At 34.6% G+C, this 24567-nt stretch overlaps 1 long non-coding RNA gene across 1 annotated transcript in view; it reads right to left on the bottom strand.

Moving 5' to 3' along the window:
- Nucleotides 1-7203: 7203 nt before the first annotated feature.
- The window catches only part of LOC141373348 (uncharacterized), a 93720-nt gene continuing 76356 nt past the window's right edge, over nucleotides 7204-24567 (bottom strand). Inside the window, exons 4-5 of the long non-coding RNA XR_012379239.1 lie at nucleotides 15122-15244; nucleotides 7204-7544 (exon numbers count right to left, since the gene is read on the bottom strand). This is a non-coding gene — a long non-coding RNA (uncharacterized lncRNA). The remainder of the gene's footprint in view (nucleotides 7545-15121; nucleotides 15245-24567) is intronic.

The following is a 24567-nucleotide window of genomic DNA, read 5'->3' as shown; positions in this document are numbered from 1 at the left end:
GTATTATGACAGATGGTAGATACACTTGAGGTGAGCATAGCATAATGCATAGAGTTGTGAAATCATTACGTTGTACATTTGAAACTAATGTAACATTGTGTGTCAACTATGCTCCAATTAAATTTTTCAAAAAATCAATATAATTGACATTAATGGAAAAAAGGAGAAAACACATGCATCATATCAACAGATAAAGAAAAATTAAATACCATTAATGGTATTTAAAAAACTTTTAGTGTGGCGCCTGGGTGGCTCAGATGGTTTGGCGTCTGCCTTCAGCTCGGGTCATGATCCCAGGGTCCTGGGATTGAGCCCCACATTGGGCTCCCTGCTCAGCGAGGAGCCTGCTTCTCCCTCTCCCTCTGCTGCTTCCCCTGCTTGTACACTCTCTCTCTCTCTGTCAAAAATAAATAAAATCTTAAAAAAAAAACAAAAAACTTCTGGTAAGCAAGAAACAGATGGGAAATTCTGGTACAGTATCTACAAATATCATAGTTAATGGTAAATTATTGAAAGCTTCCCTCAAAGACTGGGGATAAGACAGGGTGGCTGGATGTCCCAGTCAGTGAAGAAAGACATGAAGAAATAAATGAAAGTATAAGGATATTATAAGAAGAAATAAAACTGTCATTATTTATAAGCAATATGATTTTATATATATATATAGTAAATCCAAGAGAAAAGTAGACAAATTATTAAACTTATGAGTTAATTTAGCAGGGTCACTAAATACAAGGTCAATATACCAAAAATCAATTGTATACCTGTATACCAGCAACAAGAAACTATAAAATAAAAATTTAAAAGGTCACTTTGACAATAGCATAAAACAATCTAGAAACAAATCTAACAAAATATGTGTAGACTCTGTATCTTGAAAACTGCAAAACTTTGTAGAAAGAAATTAAACACCTAAATAAATGAAAGTATATAACATGCTCAGGAATTGGAAGAAATAGTGTGTAAGATGGCCATTCTCCCCAGATTGATCTGTAGATTCAGTGCATTCCCAGTCAAAATCCCAGAAGAGGGTTTTTTGGGTTTCTGTTGTTTTTTGTTTGTTTTTTTTCTGGTGGAAATTGATTAGCTGATTCTAAAATCTGTATAGATATACAAAGATCCAGGAAAAATCAAGGTAATCTACTAGAAGAGTAAAATGGAAGAACTTCCAGTACCAGTTATCAAGTCTTATTGTAAAGCTTCAGAAACTGAAGACAGCATGGCAAAATAATAGACAAATAGACCAAAGAAACAGATGAGAATCCAGAAACAGAACCACACTAAATTGGCTGATTTACATATGGCAAAGATGACTCCAGGGCAGTGGGGGATAAGGGATACTGGTTCCATTGAATATCCATATGGAAAAAGGACTTCCTTCTTTCTTGTGGCTGAATAATATCCCATTGTGTGTGTATGTGTGTTATATAGTGCATTGTGTGTGTATATAATAATATCTGTGTGTGTGTGTGTCTGTGTGTGTGTTCCACATCTTCTTTATCAATTCATCCATTTGCAGACACTTAGATTGTTTCCATATCTTGGCTTCTGTAAATAATGCTGTGATGAACTGGAGGGTACAGATATCTCTTCAAAAATCTGTTTTCATTTCCTTTGGATATATACCCAGAAGTGGAATTGCTGAATCACATGATAGCTTTATTTTTAATTTTTTACTCTTTTTCATAGTGGCTATACTAGTTTCCATTCCCACTAACAGTGCACAAGGTTTTAATTTCTCCGCATCCTTGACAACCCTTATCTCTTGTCTTTTCGATGACACCCATTCTAACAGATGTGAGGTGATCCTTCGTTGTGTTTTTGATTACATGTATACGTATGTTCTAATGATTACAACAACACTATTCACTTTAGACAAAAGTTTGACACAACCCAAATATTCATCAATAGTAGAAGGGGTAAATCAGCTGTGGTATATTCATACAATTCATACAATTTAGTACTACCCATGTTATTTAAATGATTCTTTACCTTCGGTTATCCTACAGAGAGAAAATGATAAATCAAGGGAGAATTTGATCCAATCATGTTGGTATTATAGAAGGACAACACTCATACAGATACTGAATTAGAGGGAAGAAAGACTAAGTATGGAGACAATTCTAATATTAAAGACAAAATGTGACTAGGAATTGAGATAAGCCTGAAAGCTGGAGTAATAGAACCGTGGTAAAGACCTGAGAGATGTTCATGAAGTATGATTGGAGATCAACTAAATATAGGGACCATGAAAGTAAGGAAATAGAGAAGAATAATTCTACCTTGGAATATTTGGTGGATGGTGGTATTAAAAGCTTCAGATTTTAAATAAGAGGAAGAGGTTTGGACTTTAAGATAACATTAGAGTTTACCTCTAAGTTACTCGTAAGATGCCCAAAGGGAAATACGGAAATACGATGTTGAGTTCAGAAGAGAAGATCAGGCTACGGGCAAAGATTTCAGAGTTGTCAGAATGCATAGATTAGAAAAATCAGTGGAATGACTTTTTTTTTTTTTTCAGTAAGACAAGAAGAAAATAATAAAATCCTAAAAAAATAATAATTTAATGGTTGGGTGATGTTTGAAGGGCTGCTACCTGCAGGGCTAAGGTAAATTCTCCCAGCTCAGTGATTTTAAGAATGTTCTCAAAAGCCTCGCCAGCTAGGGTACAGGCTCCTGTCTGTAGCCTTGGTCCCAGTTTCAGCATCTCAGCCCATCTTCCTCAATTGGAGGTGTTAATAGAATGTTTTGGTTAATCCCAGACTTACCCTTTGTTCTTCACTTTCTAATCTTTCTTTTCTCCATATTCTACAAGCCATGATGACTTTCACCTTACCCCTATGACCTATTTCACAGAACTCCAACCCAGGCATTGCCCTCAGAGCCCCTCTTTAGCTGGAAAGGGAATCTATAAGTGTCAGTGAAGCAGGCAGAAAACTAGCAAACAGAAAAGAAGAACCATACTGATTGCATGGACACTATTTTTCTAATTGCCCTAACACTTTTTTTTTTATACCACCAATAGGTTTTTCCACATTGATGAAAATTAGTTGCAAATATTCTAACTCTTATTGCTTTCCTGGTATCCTTCTGGGCATACATTTATTATCAATATAATTAGCATGTTTTCAGATAACTCTACCTTGGGAGAAAGTTCACACAGTTGAAGTCCCGCTTCAAAAAACACTGTGCCTTGCCTTTATGATAGCCTTACAATGTTTATCAGAGTGTCAAGGAAACTCTACAGAATTTTCCAATGGTTTTGCTTCTTTTATCCCCTTCCTTTATTTCCTTATTCTCTCTGTTCCTTCTGAAGTTTTATTTCCACATACGTGTGGACTAACTCCTTGTCATAAAATGCTATTCCCACCCCCCTTCCTCTAAGCCTATTTTAAAATATATTTATCCTTTTCTCTCTTACAATATTGAGCTATATACCAAAAACCTTTTTGGTTGACATTTCAGAGGAACTTTTGTATTAGATATATATTTTATATAGAGTCTAGAACAATCAGCTTTCTGTTTGGTTTTTACATTTTTTACAGTGGCTTAACTTCATAGCCCCCTCAGCATTTCAAGTACACACGTGAGAAACTTCATTTTCTAATTGACATTTTGCTGCATGATAGTTCACTCATAAGTAGAATCAATTTTAGAAATTACACAACAAATCTATTCTCACTGCATTTAGGAGAGGTTGAAAAATATATTTTTCATTCTGAAAGTATTCATTAAGGGGCAAATGTTTAAAAAGATTAATTCCATAATAAGTGAAAACTGTGTGACATCTGGTTAGTGGGAGGGGGGATGAAAGTAAGAAAAAACCTAGAGATTATACAATTCCTGAATTCTTACAAGTTTTAAATATTCTAAACCTAGCATAATGCCATTTTATCTTCTCTCTGAACTTCTATTACTTTCTCATGGCACTTTTTATTCCTTAAATCCTTTAATTACAAAACTGGACCAGCTGAAGCAGTGAGGACTATAACTATGATCTGTTAAAACTCTATAATATAGTCTTTCAGTTTCCTACAATTCTCTACCTCCTAAACAGATTGGACTTGCACTTCAGCTTTCAGAGAAAAAGTATGGGCGCTTACACTCACATGAGATTGACTGCAAGCAAATACAAATATTGCAAAGATGGACTGTACTGGCCTCAGTTTATGCACTACCTGAATTCTGCATGAAACCACCTATGTTTTCAGGCCTCAGCCATTTGCCTCTCTGGTGATGGAGTGGAAGGAGAGCGGCTCTAGCAAATACTCACACCTTCCACAGTTGTGATGCCCTGGATACCTCCACCTCCATCACCACAAATTTAGATGCTTCCACACTTTGCTCCAGCTGACATAAAAACACTGCAACAGTCTATTGGCTGCAATGGATGCCTGGAGGCTCTGGCTTCACCAGCATCTACCTGGAGGGGCCAGCTAACACAACCCAGAAATTTGGCAAGTTAATACTATATAGAGCAGACTATAGCCAATAAAAAATAGTAATCAGAAGGAGGCAGCAAATAAATTGTTTGCCTTTCCTTCCCCTCAACAGACTATTCCAAATTGCAACAGTTTCATATAGTCCCTCTGGAGATTTCCTTCAATGGACAACCAACTGTGATGTAGAGCTGTGACCAGCTCAGGATATAGTTCTTACTAGCCTGTTTTTCCTTCACTCCTGCTTCTCTGGGGTTGCACTCCCAAGAAAGCTATAACACATGAGCATTTGCCTCAAGGTCTGTTTTCTAGGCAAGCATATTTAAGACATGGACTAAACACCAGCAAAAAAGGCATTTTTAGATCCCCTCCTCTAAGGGGCCACCACTAAAATATAAGATTATGGGAAAATTGAAAGAAGTATAAAAAATATATAGCAGGCAAATATTAATTTTAAAAACCTATTAAAAACTGAGAAGATATGGGGCACCTGGGTGGCTTAGTCATTGAGTTTCTGCCTTCAGCTCAGGTCATGATCCTAGGGTCCTGGAATCGAGCCCTGCATCAGGCTCCCTGCTCAGCGGGAAGCCTGCTTCTCCCTCTCCCACTCCCCCTGCTTGTGTTCCCTATCTCGCTGTGTCTCTCTCTGTCAAATAAATAAAATCTTAAAAAAAACTGAGAAGATAAACTTTAATGAATAAAACAGCACAATTAGGAATATAATGACTAAATACATAATGAGAAAAAATAAATTCATCAGAAAGATTTAATAATTCTTAAGTTGTATGCAACTAATAAAACATTCTCAAAATATATACAGCAAAAATGGCTGAAACAACAAAGTGACAAATCCACAATCATAGTGAGAGACTTCCATTACCTCTTTAAATTGTTGATACATTAAGTAGAAAGAAATTTTAAAATAGACTTTGAATACACAAGTAACATATTACTAATATAATTTTAAGAAACTGAAAAAAACCCAAAATATTTTTTGTAAGTGACGAAATTAGAACATTATTTTATAGGTACTCCGTGGAATATTATGTAGTCATGAAAATTAACAGATTATACCTACGTATGCAACATCATGAATCTAAGAAACACAGCCTTGAGTGAGAAAAGCAAGTTGCAGAACACACATAGACATTATAAGCTCCTATTATGTGCACTCAAAATCATAAAGCTTACATTCTAGAGATAAGTACATTTATGGTAGAAACTATTTGAAAAAGCAAAGTAACAGTGAAACCACCATTCAGGATATTGGTTACCTTTAGGGGTTGGAAAGGGGATAGGAGTTTGAGGAAAACATAGGCACTGCCTCAGTGATTATGCATAATATTCTACCTATTGTGCTGGCCAAAATGTTTGTGGCTATTTTATTTTCATGCTGCATGATTTTTTATTATCAAATATTGTTATTGATACATATATATCAAATTTTATGTATCAGTTTTGTATATCAAATATTATATAACAAAATAATACATAAAATTTTAAAATTAGTTTTAAAGATCATGTCTATTAAGTGGAGCATAGTTACTGATAAAATTATTTAGGAAAAGAAGTTTTAATTTCATTACCTAATTTTACTCACTCTAGATCTTGAGTTTTGGTCTATTCAAAAAATACCATACTTTACTATTCTGTGCCTCCTATATTCTCAAAATCAAGATGATAGTAATTTTTAAAATAAGAAAATTTGATTAATGGTTTACTTTTTAATTCACCTTTTTTTTGTTTATATAGAAGGGCTATATAGAATGTTCAGGAAATTTGGCATGTTTTATCTAATTGTGTTAAGTGATGTGTCTATAACTTTGAAACCACAAGTGAACATGTAAAATTTTCTCAGTTTAGAGGGACATCACTCTTGCTAGATGTCATTTAAATGTTCTTCTTTAATTGCAGGAGCTATATATACAGTGCTATACACCTCCCTCATACCTGCAAATCATTAGTGTTGTCCATTCACAGAGCTGTAAGTGACAAGTTTAGAGAACACCAAAATGATGTGCTAGTCTGTTCTTTTTATTCCCACATGCCACCAAAAGTCCATATATAGCCTGTATCTTAAATACACACATGCATTAAGAGATAGCATAATGATTACTAGCTCATTCTAGTCAGACCTTGAGTTTATTCATTTATTAGCTGTTGGATCTTGGCAGGTTACTTATAATCCCCTTGCCACATTTTCTGCATTTTTAAAAAGTAGGAATAATGCTATTCCTCAATTTAGAGATTTGTTGTGAAGATTAATGTATGTGAAGTTTATAGCACATTATCTTTTTTATTCATTGAAAGTGCTCAGTAATGTTAGCTGTTGCCATTATTATTATATAATTGGGGTAGTGCTTATTATATAATTATTACATAATTGGGGTAGTGCTTACACCTGTGACCAGTTTCTTTCTCAAAGGAAACGGTGCTATTGTGTTATTTTACTTTATTTTAAATTTTATTATGTTATGTTAATCACCATACATTACATCATTAGTTTTTGATGTAGTGTTCCATGATTCACTGTTTGCATATAACACCCAGTGCTCCATGCAGAACGTGCCCTCTTTAATACCCATCACGAGGCTAACCCATCCCCCCACCCCCTTCCCTCTAGAACCCTCAGTTTGTTTCTCAGAGTCCATAGTCTCTCATGGTTTGTCTCCCCCTCCGATTTCCCCCCTTCATTTTTCCCTTATCTAAGATTTCAGAATAGGTATGCTCTATAAGAACATGGTGTTCGTGTACACGGAGATTGGAAATAAACAATGAGTATATCAATTTCAACTGCAAGAAACAGAAGACCCAACTAAAAGTGGTTTAAACAATAAGGAAAATTTATTATGTCACATATCAAGAACTTTTAATAGAAGTAGGGTGGTCCAGGGTTGGTTCAGAGACTCTCTTCTCTGTCTTCCTTAGAAAGTCAGGTATTCTCTCTAGCCTTACAAGATGGCTACAGCAGCTTCAAACAGCTTCTTGTAAGACTGTTCAAAGGTTGGATGAAAGGCATCTCTTCCTTTTGTCTGAAGAGTGGGGAAAAATCTTTCTAGAAGATATTGCCTTGTGTCTCATTGGCCACAGTTACATCACATGCCCCTGGAAGAAGTGGGGGTGGAAGGCTGTTAAGGTAAATGACACTGTTTGTCACATTGAGGATGGGAAAGAGGTGTTGGAAGCAGCACTGAAAAGATTAATCAATCAGGAAAGTTTTACTGTACAATATCTAGTACAGAGAACTATTCTATGAATATTTAGGGAGTATTCACAGAAAAGACAACATATGTCATTAAGAAGAAAAATAAATGATAATTTTTTATAAAAAAAGAAAAATACTAGTAAGGACATAGAATTAAATAAAATAAGAAAATGTATAAAACTATAAAATAGTATTAGCACATCATTTATGTATAAACAAATGTATCTACCAATCTATCTACCTATCTCTCTCCTCTTTATTATTAATAACATTTCCCTCAAGGGAAATAACTCATTTTATTTTTCAGCGTTAGCTTACCATAATGGTTTGAAGAAGTTCCTTTTTTTGGTTGTTACCTGGATACCAACATTTTAAAAATAAAGGGGGAACCCTAGAGAAGCTATGCAATTTGCAATTCAAGAGGGAAATTAGAATGATAAACTAAGCACTTTAGCATGTATATATAATATTGTACTTAGATTCTTAGGCTTACTGACAAATGATAAGCATAAAAACACACAAACAAGAAGGTATATTATACTTTAGTTCAAAGCCATCACAGAAGATAAAAAAATTCCTTCATGTACATTTTTGAATCTTGAAAATATTGATGATTTATACATACCATGTACTGAATCAAAATGGTCATCAAGAGAGTAAGTAGTAAATATTTAATGGATTTGTGAACATTAGGCCTATTACTTTTAACTTGTTTCCATTATAGGTAAAAGGGAATATTGAAAAAAATTTTTGCAGTGGTATTTTTTGCTGAAGACACCATGTTTTTAAAGGCTCTGAACTCATAAAAATTTTAAAGCTAATAGCAACCTTATAAATTATTTCATCTTGCCTCCTAATTTTACTAATGAGATCCAGATAGGGGAGAGGTAAATGACTTCAGCCTGCATTTGTACCTTTTTTACAAGCTTCTGCCATTTTCTCCTCTAATGTATTAATGTCATTCATTTCTTTTCTCTTTTACTCTTGGAATACACAGTACCTTAAAACCTGAGTTTTGAAGCAGACAAATAATATATTTTAGTTAAATGTTAAACAATTGTGTCAGAAACATAATTTGGAGAGATGGATTATGTTTTAAGTCAGTTATATTCCTCACCCCAGCTTTATTAAGGTATAATTTGACAAATAAAAATTGTATATATTTAAGGTATATAATGATAACTACAATCAAGCTAACTAACATATCTATCCTCTCACATAGTTATAGTTTACGTTGTTGTTGTTTGCAGTGAGAACATTTAAGATCTACTCCATTAGCAAATTTCAAGTATACAATATGGTATTATTCACTATAGTCACCATGCTGTAGATTAGATCCCTAAGAACTTATTCAACTTACAACTTAAATTTTGTGTCTGTTGACCAACCTCCCCATTTCCTCCACCATCCCACCTTGGTCAACCACCATTCTACTCTGCGTTTCTATGAGTTTAACTTTTTTAGATTTCCACATTTAGATTCCACATTGTGCTTCTAATTGTTCAAGTTTGAATTCTACTATCTGGGACATCACTTATCTGATAGCTGGGAAATAGAAACAGCAGCCACATTCCTCACAAGCACATTATCCTCAATGTTTTCCAAAAGAATATTTAATAAAATAGAAGACTAACAGAACAGAAAATCAAAGTGGTTTGGAGTCCCTTCCCCAAAGCTATATATAGTCCTTGCAGGGAGATTGGTCTGAATAAGGGTTTTTATCTCTGATTATTGGCTCTGCACTAAGATCTACTCCTTCCTCCAAACTAGAATGCCCTCAAGGGGACATGACCCAACATTATCTCCTGAACCTACCTCTGTTGGATCTATATGGCTTAAGTAATTATCTGTTTGACATAAGCACATTTTTTAGGCAGTTTCCATCTGGTCTTATTGCTGTTCATGTCCATTTCTTCTATTGGTAAAACCAACCAGCTATTCTCCATTCAGAGATTTATTCCATCGATAAGTATTAGGTAAGTCTTTTGCATATTCTTGGCATCCTAATAAGCTGTGGATACTCTGGTGAGCAAGAAAGAAAAATTTTCTTTCCTTATAGAACATTTAATCCAGCAGGGAAGACACACGATTAGATATCTAAACTTAATGTGCTACTTCCCCTGATCCAGAAATTATGGAGTATGAAAACACCCAGTGTCAGTTACAAAGGAAGTTTAACTTTTTTTTTTAAGATTTTATTTATTTATTTGACAGAGAGGGAACACAAGCGGGGGGAGTGGAAGAGGGAGAAGCAGGCTCCCCTGCTGAGCAGGGAGCCCGACGTGGGGCTCGATCGCAGGACCTTGGGATCATGACCTGAGCCAAAGGCAGACACTTAACGACTGAGCCACCCAGGCGCCCAGGAAGTTTAACTTTTAAACTGGACACTGAATACTGAATAAGAAGTTCACAGGGAAAATGGGCCAATTTCATTTTCACTGGTGTGTTTGGTAATTCTTCCTTATTAGTTTTTTGACAAAATCATTCATAAAATATTTCTTTTGGAAACCTTGATGTAACTCTTCTCTAGAATTTATTTGCCACATTAAGTTCCAATTCCTGGAACTGAGTCTTAATATCTGAATTTAATTTCTGCTGTGGCTCTGGTTTCTAAAGAGCCACTGACCCCCAATCTTAGACTCATTCAGTGTGGTATATAAATATGGAGATGGTAGACATCCATCACTAGTCCTACTGATCTACGGAGTATGGGGAGGATACTCCTGTAATCTCTGGGAGTATGAGGAGAGGAAGAGAGCTAATTCAAATCTGCATACTTAACAAGTTTCCCTCGTATGCTCTAAAACTTGAGGCTTTATTGGCTGCCATCATTGAGTATATATTCAGGATGTAACTAAAATCTTCTTTCCCAACTTTCTTCTAATTGTCTCAAAATGGAAGATATGTGTCTTTTCAAGGGAAAACTATCCCTAGCTCTCCAAGTGCCAAAAACTCACCTTGATTATTTCCCATGATATCACCTTAGGCGCTATGTTGGTATATAAGCATTTCTTGGGACTAAAATGACACATGCCTAGGGCAATCACCAGTTATTGCGGCCTTCTTCCTTGGTAGAAGTAGAAAATAGAAAGGTCAGTTTTCAAAATTCCTGCTTAGCCTATCTGGAGTTGTATATTTTTATCTAGGGAAACAAAATCACAGTTACTATAAGTGACTAGCCTCTGGCCACTTCAGAAAATTGGGGCAAAGTCTTTCAAAGTATCCTAGAGTTTTTGACCCAAGATCCAGCATTTACCAACTGAATCATTTTGGTGCCAAGTATACTGTATAAGAGTATTGTATTAGTTAGAATAAGAGTAACCTATTGCAAAAAAAAAAAAAAAAAAAGACACCTAAGAATAATTCAGTAGCTTATGGAATTTTCAAGTTTATTTCTCTCTCATGTTAATAGTCTAAGATGAGTGGTCCAAGTTGGAGGGTGACTCTACTCCACACGTTTTTAAGTGACTAAGTTTCTCTTGATTGGGTACACCTCCTTTCCCTAGGACATTCTACCTGTCTGCATGATAAATCAGGTTCCTGTAAGTTCCATTTAGTGGGAAGGAGAATGAGAGCATAAAGAAAGCCCACAGAATGGTAGCCCACATCACTTCCATTCATAGTCTACAGGAGGAAACCTTGGCCTGTGGTCACACATAAGTGAAAATAGAACTCATAAGTATAATCTCTGACTGGATGGCTACATTACCAGCTCCAAATGTATTACTATGGAAAAAAGGGAAGACCAGATATTGGTGTACAACTAGAAGTCTTCCTAACAGTACTTTAGAAATGCAAACTGAATGATATTGCTTTTGCCATAGAAGAGATTACTGACTCCCCAAAACTGCATGTAGTTTTTCATGAGCATAGAACTTTATTAGTTTAATAAGAAATGAGGCATATCCCATTTTTGAAAATAAGTCTGGGCTTTTTTTCTATTGTTACTTAACAAGCCACTCCAAAACTTAGTGGCTTAAAACAGGATCAGCAAACTTTATCTATGAAGGAGAGGATAGTAAATATTTTAGGCTTTGTAAGCCATACAGTTTCTGTTGCAACTATTCAACTCTTTTCTTTATAGTGTGAAAGTAGCGGGAGACAGTACATAAGCAAATGAGTTTGGCCATGTTCCAATAAAACTTTATTTTCAAAAACATGTGATGTTCTGAATTTGTCCCATGGACTGTAGATTGGCAGACCCCTGGCTTAAAACAACTATTCTATTTTTGCGTATAATTCTGTGGGATAATAAGTTGGTTGTCCAGTTAGCAGATAGGTCATCTGAGGTTGAATCATCTAGAATGGGTTTGTTTATGTGTCTGGTGTTTGGCAGCTTTGTTGGTCTAGGTGTCCTTAGCTGGTATGTCTCATTTCTACCCTACCCCATGTGGTCTCATTCTCCAGGAAGCTAGTTCAGGCTGTTCATAGTGGTCTCCGGGCAGAAAAAATAGCAAACCCTAATGTGCAAATGCTTTTCAAACCTCTGCTTTCATCATCTTTGCTTTGACCAAAGCAAACCACTTGGCACAGCCTGGACTGAAAGAGTAGAGAAACTGTAGCTCACCTCTTGGTGAGAGGAAAAGCAAAGTTGTACTGCAAAGATATGTGTATACAGAGATAGAAGGAATTATTTTAGTCATCTTTGTAAACAATCTACCACAATGTCTTTGAATAGAGGACATTAGAATTCAATTCAATTTCAGTTGTTCTTTTTCTACTACAAAATTACTTAAATGAATTTTAAAACATCTTAAACAACATAATTTTCATGCTCTATGACGTATAGTGGAAAATGTGTATGTATAACTTATTTTAAAATTTTATAGGGGTGGGTGCCTGGGTGGCTCAGTGGTTAAGCGTCTGCCTTCGGCTCAGGTCATGGTCCCAGGGTCCTGGGATCAAGTCCCACATCGGGCTCCCTGCTTGGCGGGAAGCCTGCTTTTCCCTCTCCCACTTTCCCTGCTTGGGTTCCCTCTCTCGCTACGTCTCTATCTCTCAAATAAATAAATAAAATCTTTTAAAAATTTTTTATAAGGGTGCCTGACTTGCTTAGTCGGTGGAGTATGCAACTCTTGATCCCAGGGTCATGAGTTCAAGCCCCAGGCCTGGGCATGGAGCCAACTCAAAAATAAATAATAGAAATTAAAATATTCTGAAGAATTATATTCCAAGACCAGAGAAATGAAACAACGATTTTAAGAATAAATAATCCACATCAAAGACTATCTAGATGAGAGAACTGTTAGCTAGGCAACTAAGCAGGGTTATCTCTAGACTGGTTAATCCTTTCTTAGATTCCTTATTTCCTGCAGTACATACCTTTAAAGTTTCAAGGTATACATACTGCCTGTCATCTTGATAGATACAGTGGCCTCCGGCTCAGAATTTTGTTTGAGCTTTCCAAACAGTGGGGTGTATAGCCAGAATCAATCTTTGTATTACTTATCAAGAAGGTTTGAATAACTGAAGCCATGCATTTAATCTAATTCAGGGAGCAGTGGGTTAAAACCCCAAGAGATGCCCTTGAGCTTTTATATATGAGTCACTATAGGAAAAAAAAGTTTTCTAAACTAACCATACAGAAGAAATTACTATGCAAGTATTAGTAATTGTTTATCTTCTTTACAAAAATCCTATGTAAGGGAAACCATTTCATCTGTAAAGTCAGTAAAATAATTTTTACAAATCCTTCTCTCCTAGAATTTTAATGAACTACTTGAAATGCTTTCTAGTGTGTTGGAAAAGCAAAATTGTTGGATATTCTGTGTGATAAGCTGAATTAAATAACTAGAGTGCTACCATTATTGATGTTTACTAGGTATCAGGCACTATATGAAATATATCATCCATTGAAAGGTCTGCAGCATCCTAAGAAGACCTGTCATATCTATTTTTTTTCTTTTCAGATTAAAAAAACCTAAAGCTCAAGAAGGTTAGGAAATTTGCCCAAGGTCCAGTGAGTGCTGTGCTGGTAAGCTGGCACATGAGAAATAAAGACTAGATCTATAGCGTTTGCCAGTTTGGGGGATATAAATAATTTCAACTTGGCTGATTTTAAACTACCAGTGTGATGTCACTGAACATGATGTTGGGAAAAGATGCACATAATCATCAATCAGGAGCCTGTAGGAGGTGACTCTAGCATACCACTGCCAAGATCAGAATCATAATAAGTTGGAGAGCCAGGATCTCAACTCCTCGTTGCCTACAAAGTCCATCCCCTAAACCTTCAGACAATAATGCCTTCCAAAGTAATAAACTATTCACCTGACAAATCACAAAAATCATGAATGTCAGTAACGTCTTTAATGCCAGAAACATAGATTCATCTCTGTACCCTTTTAGAAACTAATGCAGGGACTATTCTCTCAGAATTATTCAATAATCATATGTGAGAGGCCAAGAAAAACTACGCTTCTTCCCTCACCATTTCCGTTGGTCTTGCATTTCCATTCCCATTCTAAGCTTTCAGAATGTTTGCCAGTGTTGCCTTTTATTCATATTATGCTGCTACTTTGTATCTTAAAATCTTTCTGCTTGGCCCCCAACAAATTCCTTTGCTATTTCAGATGGCTTCTTTTTACTTTATTTTATTTTTATTTTCATAGTTCTTTTCTTCTTATCTCATTGCATAACTTTCATACTTCTGCTCTTTATTTCTTCAACATTCTGGCATTCCTTGTTTGAGCAAGTAAGTAGATGGATAGAAGTCTAATTACTAAAATAAAGTGGGTTCACGTTGTACGAATTATTTAAACTCTGTACCAGAGTATCCTTATCTGTAAATGAGGAGAATCATAGTACTTACCTTGTGTTGCATGAGTGGTTAATCTATTAAAAAAAAAAAACTGTAGGAGAAACAAATACAGAGAGTCTGAGATGGGGATATGAATGATGCCTTGAGTGTGGGTGAGACCCAACATTATTTTTTGTGATGAAAAACATAATTTTCTATTTGATGGAAACACATCTTAAAAATTTGGAAACAATAGGGGGTGCCTACGTAGCTCAGTTGGTTAAGTGTCCAACTCTTGATTTCAGCTCAGGTCATGATCTCAGGGTCATGAGATCAAGCCCTGCATCTGACTCCACGCTGGGTGTGGAACCTGCTTAAGAGTCTCTCTCCCTCTACCTCTCCCCTCATGCTCATGCTCTCTCTCTCTCGCTCTCAAAAAAAAATTGGAAACAATAGAACTTTTGAAAGTAATAACAGTTTTTTCAGAATATGAAATGAAATTGTATTGGGGTATTTTTTTCACATAACAGATTTTATAATAAGAATTTTCATCCTTTGTTAAGATAATTAAGGTACTCTTGAATACCATTTACCATTACCATAGATTGAAAAGATGACAAATGAGAAAATTTTTCTCAAGTAATCATATATGTATTGAGCTTTAAAAAAATAAAAACAATTTTGCAAATTGGTGTGAATTTATATCTGATTGAGAAGATAAAATTTATGAAAGCATACCTGTGATGATAGATCAATGCATGTTTGTACTATGAGTTTTAAAACTCATCAGAATTTTCATTATTTCTCCAAATGGTTGAATTGAAGCAAACATATACCCAGCAAAATTGTTCTCATATACTTCTGTAGAAAAATAAAAGTAAAAATTAACTTGATTTTTCTTTTCATAAATATGAGCCCCAATGTATATTTTCTTCCCATATATGCTTTGAAAGAGCTAACTTAAAATAAATAATTCTCACTGTCAGGAAGTAAAACAAAATCTTACCTTCTGTTTGATGTATTATTCTTGTGGCTCTATGGCAAATTCAATGACATCTTGACTTTCTGTTGAAATTATTATTTTTATTATGTAGCATATCCTAGGATTTTGAAGAGTTGTATAGAATGGTGAATAAGGAATTTTTTTTTTTTGGCCTGATGCATTTTCAAGGGCATCCAAGCAAATGAAAGTAAATAGACAGGAAACAGAGCTAACTTAGATGATTGAGGTTCAAATGAAATAAAATTGGCAATAGGAAAAACACTGAATTCAATCAGGAAATAAAGCCATGAATTAATTTGACTTTAAATAACAATTATAACTAAATTTCAAATATAATTTGTAAATCATATATCAGACAATTAAATGGAACATGTAACAAAGTGTATAGTTTGTATACTTTCTTATTTAACTTGCCTTCCTCAATTCCTACTCTAACATTGCTGTTATACTACGGAAAGCCAAGTGTGATATTAGCAATAGCAGATAGTTTAAGACTATAATGATGTCAGGAGCTAGAAGGGAATTCTGGGGAGAAGAATCATTGACTTAAAGTTTAACAAATATCTTTTTAATAAATGGAACATACTGGTGGCTTACACATTGCTTCAACATAAAGAAAATAAATCTACTGAACATAATACATCTGTTCCTTCCAAAGCCAAATGATTCTCTTTACTATTCCAGTGGCTTTACTTGTTAAATTTCATCACTTAGCAGACAGGATGTGTAACTTGGCAATAACAGTCATATTGGCATTTTTTCCCTCTACAATGAAGGAACTTGAATTTTCCCTCTGTATAGCATATTACAGTATAGACTTACATGTTGTTTCTCTTCAAATTTTGATATCACCATAAGGTGTGAGTTTTACTTACTAAAACATGATAATTGAGAGCTTTAACTTTATTCAGGGAAAAATATGGGGAGGTCAGTATATGCATAAAACTTCAGTAAATCTGATTTTACTCATAATTCTGATTACTGACCAGTAAAATAAAATAAATTTTAAAAGCTTATGATTATGATTAAAAAGTTATAATGTATTTTATCTGTAAAAAAGTATCACTGATGAATGTTAAATATAAACATAATCTAGTTTAAACAGATTGTAAAGCAGAAGTAGTGAGAAAGCTAAATAAATAATAAATAAATTAAGGAGGAGTCAGGATTAGTCACAAAGTGCAAATGAAAGCTCTAATAATGACAAGGTTGTGAACAAAACATTTAAAGAAAATGCAAGACATGTATTAGATTTCTAAATTTCTATTTCCTCATAATTTTTCTGGGCTTCATTTCATTATTAGATTATGAAATCGAGCCTAATGAATATAAAGCATCCTGAACTTGCAAGGAATGCTACCAAAATTATCTTGCAAAATAAACATTGATTTTGTAGGTCCTTAATATAATCACTATATTGTTAAGATGTTATGTTTAATGGATTTAATCCTTCAATGCTGACTACTAGAATTCTTCAAACCTTTACTTATTTATATAAACAAACCATTTCATTATTAGACCTTGCTTTTTGTCTTGAACATTTTATTTTTATATTAATTTAATTTCTTGTGAATGGTGGAGGATGTTTAAATTGACCATTTTTATGGAATGCATGGTTTGTCGCAAGCAATATAAATAAATACATTAATTGCTTATCATACTTATATCTGACAGATGGGTCCCCAGGCACAGAGCCTAACCTTTTATTTTGACACCTGCCACATTTTGCCAGCCCTGACCCTTTTTCTTTGCCAGAGTGTTGCTGTGCTGTTCACCATGGTTGCACTAATCTCCAGCTTTTAAAAGGCATAATATTGGAACCCTTCTGAGAATCACTGCTATCAATCAGCTGATACCACAACATAAAGTATTTCACAAATCCATCCAACATCCCTTCTCTCCTGTGATTCAAACACATTTTCTCTTATTTTTGTGAACTACTGGCTCAATAAGATTACATGGGGCTTGTTTTAATCTAAGACCCCATATTGTTAACCTCTGACATAAACCATTTAATTTAGCAGTCATTTAAAATCCAAAATATACTGGGGAATAATAAAAGAAGTTATGTTTCCTTTTTTATACTAAAAGATACTTCTTTACTACAAAGAAAGTATGATATAATATAACTAAAGAGAGAAAAGTAATCTGAACATGTTCATCAAAAAAATAAAAAAGCATTGGGGCAATAACACATGTTTTGAGAATCACTATGCACTCAATCTCAAACCTGCACCTTTGATTTCTGGGATGATTCCAGAAACCACTAATACATAATATGTATCTGGATTCATACACACTAAAGGCACATGTCTGGTCCCTTAAATGAGCGGTCCTAGTTCTAAAAAGCTCTGCAAATTGGAGTCCATACAAAGGGTAGGTGAACTGTGGAGGTTCCCCCATGACTGAAATAATTTGATATAAATTTGAAAGGATTCCCTCTATATAATTAACTATGGAAAATGTTGTAATTAATATTTTTCAGGAGTATGTTGGAAACAAAGAAATTGAGAAGTAGTTATCTATGTAGGAAGGAGATGGATATTTAGTACCCAAGTTCCACCAGATCGGCCCAGTTTTGCTTACAGTCTCATTGCAGACTGAAAGTCAGTTAGAGATGCATGTACTAACAACTTGTCTTTCAAATATGGCATCTGTTGTTCCTGACATAAGCTTATTAAGTATAATGGAAAAAGCCTTGGACTCTGTCTTCGATAAACTAAGTTTCTTGAATAATTCAGAGACCCGTTTATGCCAGTGAGGATATATATGTACATTGCAAGAAGTATGGGATATGTATCTTAGGATATTGAAAGAAAATGCAACTTAAAGCCTGGGGCTATGGGATATTGGAGTTGAAAGTTAATTCTAGAGTATGGCAGCTTTTTGTGCTTCAGCATCAGCAGTTTTTGAATCTTTAGTGAGCCTCTGTTAATATGACTCAGCTATAGTTCATATCTTCCTCTTCCTTCAGTGCCCCAATCCACCTTGCAAAGCTTACTCAGAGTTTCTGCTAGCTCATATTTTAAGCATGTGCAAAACTTTAGACTGTCACAGAAAATCCTTTCTTTACTTACTAGACCTAAATACAGAGACAACAACAACAAAAAATACTCGTGGGTCCAGCTCATCCTTTCAAGCCTGGCCACAGTTAATAGTTTTCTGGCCAAGCATTCTTTGGTCTCAGTCCAATCAGCTATAAATGGTGGACGGCAGAGATCACTTCTGAGTCAACAGGGCCACTTAGGTGGCAGATGTTCTGGATGAGGATGATTCTCTTAGAAGGGATAGGTCATGATTGACATAGACAATACTCAAAAGTGTGGTCCAGAGACTGGAGATGGTCCGTGTGTTATTTGTTCACTGTCCAAAATGATAAGCACATTGAGGATAACCATTTCAGAACTTAAAGCTATTTGTTGAAGTCATTTGATGGCTGTTGAATCAAATAATTTTAAAAAATGGATTTGTGTTTTGTATATTTTTTTCAGGGAATTCATTTATATTATATGATTAAAAAATAATAGTTGGTGACAGATTGGGAGTGAGTGTGAAACTGATCTTTCACTAAACATAGTTTGAGTTGCACTGGATTAGAAGTCTCCTAGATCCTAGTTGTGGTGCCCCTCCTGATTAATTCTAAGTAATAATGATCAAATCTTTATAGTTGAGTTATAATACTTTAAATATCAGTTTTCTCCTAAACAAAGCAAGAAGTATAATGTCAGTCACTAAACTTCCCAAGTTATTAAAAGTCATGAGACAATACAGGAGAATGAATTTTGAGAAGTTCTCATAAGCTAATCAGAATTAAGTTACTATATTTCACTGTTATTAAAGTATCTATATACAAGTATACACAATTATATATATATACATATGTATACATACACATATGATATATATATACATACTTTCCCATATGAAATATAAGATATGATAGTGTAGATTTTATTGTTTGTTTATGTTTTAGATGTTGTTTATGTCATATTTGCTAGTTTTTACAAAAGACAATTGGAGGTCAAGTCGATAAAGATTTACTCAAGAAGCACTCTGTTCTTAATAATTTTACAATTTAGAGACATCTGGCTAGCTCAGTTGGTAGAGCATGCAACTCTTAGTTTTTGCAAAAGACAATTAGAGGTCAAATCGATAAAGATTTACTCAGGAAGCACTCTGTTCTTAATAATTTTACAATTTAGGGACACCTGACTAGCTCAGTTGGTAGAGCATGCAACTCTTAATCTCGGGGTTGTAAATTCAAGCCCCATGTAGGGTGTAGGGATTTACTTAAAAATAAAATATAAAAAAATAATTTTACAATTTACTTGATTGTATATGAAAGTTAAATGAAAATATTTAAGCAGTGTAACATTCTAAGAACTATGAGGAGGAAACACATTTAATAAACAAATAATACAAACGTTAAAGATAAGGTATTCAAAGGAAGGACAGAGGATTTCACGCTATGATGTGCAGAAAATTTATAGAACAAGTAGGATTTGTACAGTATCTTGAAGAACGGATGAGATTTGAAAAAGTGGAAAGGACAGACTTGGTTATTCTAGATGGAACAAAACTTTCAAGCAGAAGTATGGAGTCAAAACATCTATATATATATATGTGTGTGAATATGTGTGGGTATTCTGATCGATGGATAGATAGATATCAGAAAATAAATGAAATTAGAAACAAAATAAATTGGAATATGCAATCTTAATTTTTTTGTAGTTTTCCCCATCTAACACATGACATTAAATTATTAAAAGGGGGACGGACTCTTGAGGGGCACCTGGGTGGCTGAGTCAGTTAAGCATCAGACTCTTGATTTCACTCAGGTCATGATCAGAGGGTTGTGAGATCTAGCCCCACATCAGGCTCCATGCTGGGCATGGGACCTGCTTAAGATTCTATCTCCCTCTCCCTCTCCCTCTGCCTGCCCCCCCCACTCTCTCAAAATTAATTAATTAATTAATTAAAAAGAAAAAGGGGACTCAAAATAGAATTGCTTTTACATTTATATCATTTACTGTCAATTAAATGCAAATGTTACAAATGTAAAATAATAAATCATTTTATTCAAATAAAACACAATACTTTAAATTAAGTGATAATTTCTTTTAAATCTCATAAATAATTCAAGTAATATAAACACAATTATTAAAACATTAGTATACTTTCCTGTGGACACCTAGCATCTCAGTCTAATAAGAACAAAACAAAACAAAAACTAAGTGGCAAGAGAATTGCTTCCCCTAAAGAGCGCCTTTATAACCTTAGCAAAGTTATTACTTTATGGTAGGGTCATAATAATTAAATTGCAGAATATTACAGAGCATTATGTTAATTTGAACTACTTTACACATAGTGCCTCATTTAGAAAAGTCCACCTCACTTAATGCCGTTTTTTTAAGACATAAGAACTATGATATTGTTAGAAATGTAATTTAGTGAGTTTTTGGTATTTCAGAATTCAACCATATGACCCTAATTTAAAATACCAAGGTACTAGTAATTTTCTTTGTATAATATCGTTTTATTTTTTATTCTGAATTTTTTCACACTGTAAGAATAAAACCAATAATTTAATTGTTCAAGTTATACAAAAAGGATTAACCAAGAAAATGGTCTACAATTCTCAAACGGTTACTGCCTATAATAATAAGCAAACACATCATGGTGCTTCAAATTTGTACTGCAAGAATAATCCTACTCTGGTATCTTATAAATGAGACAGTATTGAAAGTGAAAGAGGTGACTGTATAAAAATCTCCAAGTACAGGGGCGCCTGGGTAGCTCAGTTGGTTAAGCATCTGCCTTTGGTTCGGGTCATGATCCCAGGGTCCTGGGATTGAACCCCATGTCAGGCTCCCTGCTCAGCAGGGAGTCTGCTTCTCCCTTCCCTACTCCTGTTCTCTTTCTCTCTCAAATAAATACATAAATTCTTTTTAAAAAGTCTGCAAGTACATAAAATAAAATTAAAATATGTTAAGATAAACTGTAATTGTTTAAACAAGAGGAATAGAAACTACAGTTCTAATTTCATTTTAAAAACTGCAATTCCTGGGAAAAAAGGTAATAAAGATTCTTAAATTATAAAAAAAAGAAGTAGAATTATTTGAAGATGAAAAAAATCAGAGGAAAATGTGTAGAAATAGTTTATAACTTCCTCTGCAGTGTTTCCCTTACCATGTAGATGTGGAAAGAGTTTATTGATCAGTTAGAAAAATTACAATAAAATGGATTGAATGAAGCTTTGTCTCTTAAGATTACAAATTTATAAAACCAAATATTATTTTGCTTTCTGTTTATCTTAAAAAATAAATTTTCTTCATTTTTCTAGTATTTTGTTTATTTTAATAATATTTTACTTTTATTAATTGAATCTATAAATAATGCATGTTAAAATGATGTTTAATATTTACACATTCTTAATTTACATTCCTTTTTGCATTTTTCTTTGTAATGTGTTCATAAATGTTAGTATTAAAAAATGTATGGAATATTTAATTTTGACTTTTTTCATTACTTTATAACAATGTGTAACCTATAGCAGCAGTCTTACCATTTTATCTTACTATTAATTGCCTGTCCAATTGAAGTTCAATATTAATTAAACCATACCAGTTGATTTCACTCAAGGACTCTTTTAAGGAAAATGTGGTGAGAAGATCATGGTTCTCAAGTGATTTTTTTTAGTCAGCTAGCTAGCTTCTCTCCTACTTTTATCCTCTTCACTTATAGTATCTCCCTTCCACAAATTCTTCTGCAAAGAAGCAGTTGGACTTATTCCTACAATTTTAAAAGAAACATATCCTTATATAATATGAAGAAAAAGTCGTATTTTTCTTTTAAAGATTCAGTTTCATCAAAGAATAGTCAGTATTCCTTGCTTTGCTGTTCACCACACACATGCTCCTCAATGACTTTCAGCTTGGCTTCCTGTGTCCAAACATTTTGTTAGCAAGACTTTGGTTATCAAACTTAGGGCCTTTTCTCAGCACTAATTCTGAATCACCTTTTGGATATTAATCACTCTCACCTTAAAAAATATTTCTCTTGGGTTCCTTGAATTCTCTTAACTCCAGCAGTTTTCTGACTTCATATTTTTTTTGTCCTGGCATGCAGGGATTCCCTAAGGAGCAGCTTTCTTTCTTTCCTTTTCCAACATCCTCTCAAATGTAGCTCTTATTTCCCCCTACCTTAATCTCTGTGAGGCTTCCCCCAGACCATTATCTCTTATTCCATGTGCCTGCTGGACATCAGCCTGACATCCCACCAGCACTTCAAATCCAACATGTCCAAAAACATCTCTCCTGCCCCTCCATATACGTTCCCATTTCTTGGGTAGCTGGACCATAATCCCAGAAAACCAGGCTTGACTATTGGACTTGAGTCTGATTCCCCACCCCACCTTCCTCACCACATGTCTTGAACTTACAAATTGTGTGGATTTTGCTTCCATAATATTTCTAACATGTGTTCCTCCAGCCGGATTCTCATTTTTGCCATGAATCTCTCATTTAACTTTGATCTAAAATATCAATTATATAACTCGAATTTATATATCCACTTCTTTCTTACAAAACATAACTCTGATCTAACGTTAGGAATCCTCCAATGATTTTTTTAATGAGAATTCTTTTTAAAAAATATTTATTTGAGAGAGAGAGAGAGAGAGACAGCACAAGCATGGGGAGGGGCAGAGGGAGAGGGAGAAGCAGACTCCCCACTGAGCAGGGAGTCCGACTACAGCACCAGGGCATCATCCCAGGACTCTGGGATCATGATCTGAGCCAAAGGCAGATGCTTAACCAACTGAGTCACCCAGGCACTCCTTTTTTCTCTTTTTCTTTTAATAACCTCCACTATTTGGCAAAACATACTTGTCTAGCCTTATTTTTTTTATTCTGTATCTTTTAAGGTACATCCCATTCCTGTCTTTTCTCCCTTATAGTGGACTAGCGCTTTGAGAACTAGAGATTTGTGTTATTTGTATATGTGTCCCCTAGACCTTCACACAATACTTTATTCTAAGATCTCAGTATATGTTTTCATGGTGAATGAATAAATGCATGAAGTAGCCTTTGCCCACCATTTCCTTATCCCAGAAAGTCTATCATTTCAGACAAGCAATAGAATTCTCTTAATATCAAAGCTAATAAAAAAGACTAGAGTGGTGGTTCTCAGCCTTGGATGCACACTGGAATCACTGAGAAGATTTAGAGAAACACTAATGCTCCACCTTCAGAGATTCTGATTTAATTTTCCTGGGTGGGACTGAGTAAATGGTATTTTTAAATATTCCCCAGGCAATTTGAAGTACACCCAAAGTTAAAAACTTTTGAGCTATAGAGTAAGTGTAGGCTGGGGAAATTTGAATTTTGAATATAGTTTAAGATTAATTTTCACATACTATATTTACCCCAACAATCAAATCCACCCAAATGAATCCTTTCACTGTCTCTAGCATCAGAATTTGATACTTAACAGCTAATGGAAAACACACATTTAAAAAAAGCCTTATTTTAATAGAAAATTCAACTTTTAAAGTCTATATGTAATCATCTGAGATTAAACTATTCAAAAAGAGTATCAGACCAGACCAAAGAGGCAAAGGATCTGTACTCAGAAAACTATAAAATACTCAGGAAAGAAATTGAAGAAGACACAAAGAAATGGAAAAACGTTCCATGCTCATGGATTGGAAGAACAAACATTGTGAAGATGTCAATGCTACCTAGAGCAATCTACACATTCAATGCAAGCCCTATCAAAATACCATCCACTTTTTTCAAAGAAATGGAACAAATAATCCTAAAATTTGTATGGAACCAGAAGAGACCCCGAATAGCCAGAGGAATATTGAAAAAGAAAAGCAAAGCTGGCGGCATCACAATTCCGGACTTCCAGCTCTATTACAAAGCTGTCATCATCAAGACAGTATGGTACTGGCACAAAAATAGACACATAGATCAATGGAACAGAATAGAGAGCCCAGAAATGGACCCTCAACTCTATGGTCAACTAATCTTTGACAAAGCAGGAAAGAATGTCCAATGGAATAAAGACAGTCTCTTCAACAAATGGTGTTGGGAAAATTGGACAGCCACATGCAGAAGAATGAAACTGGACCATTTCCTTACACCACACACAAAAATAGACTCCAAATGGTTGAAAG

Source organism: Callorhinus ursinus, unplaced genomic scaffold (genome assembly GCF_003265705.2).
Source record: "Callorhinus ursinus isolate GAN/ISIS: 27379988/994484 unplaced genomic scaffold, GSC_fseal_2.0 scaffold9, whole genome shotgun sequence".
NCBI classification, from domain to species: domain Eukaryota; kingdom Metazoa; phylum Chordata; class Mammalia; order Carnivora; family Otariidae; genus Callorhinus; species Callorhinus ursinus.
This window is presented reverse-complemented; position numbering and strand designations above follow the sequence as displayed.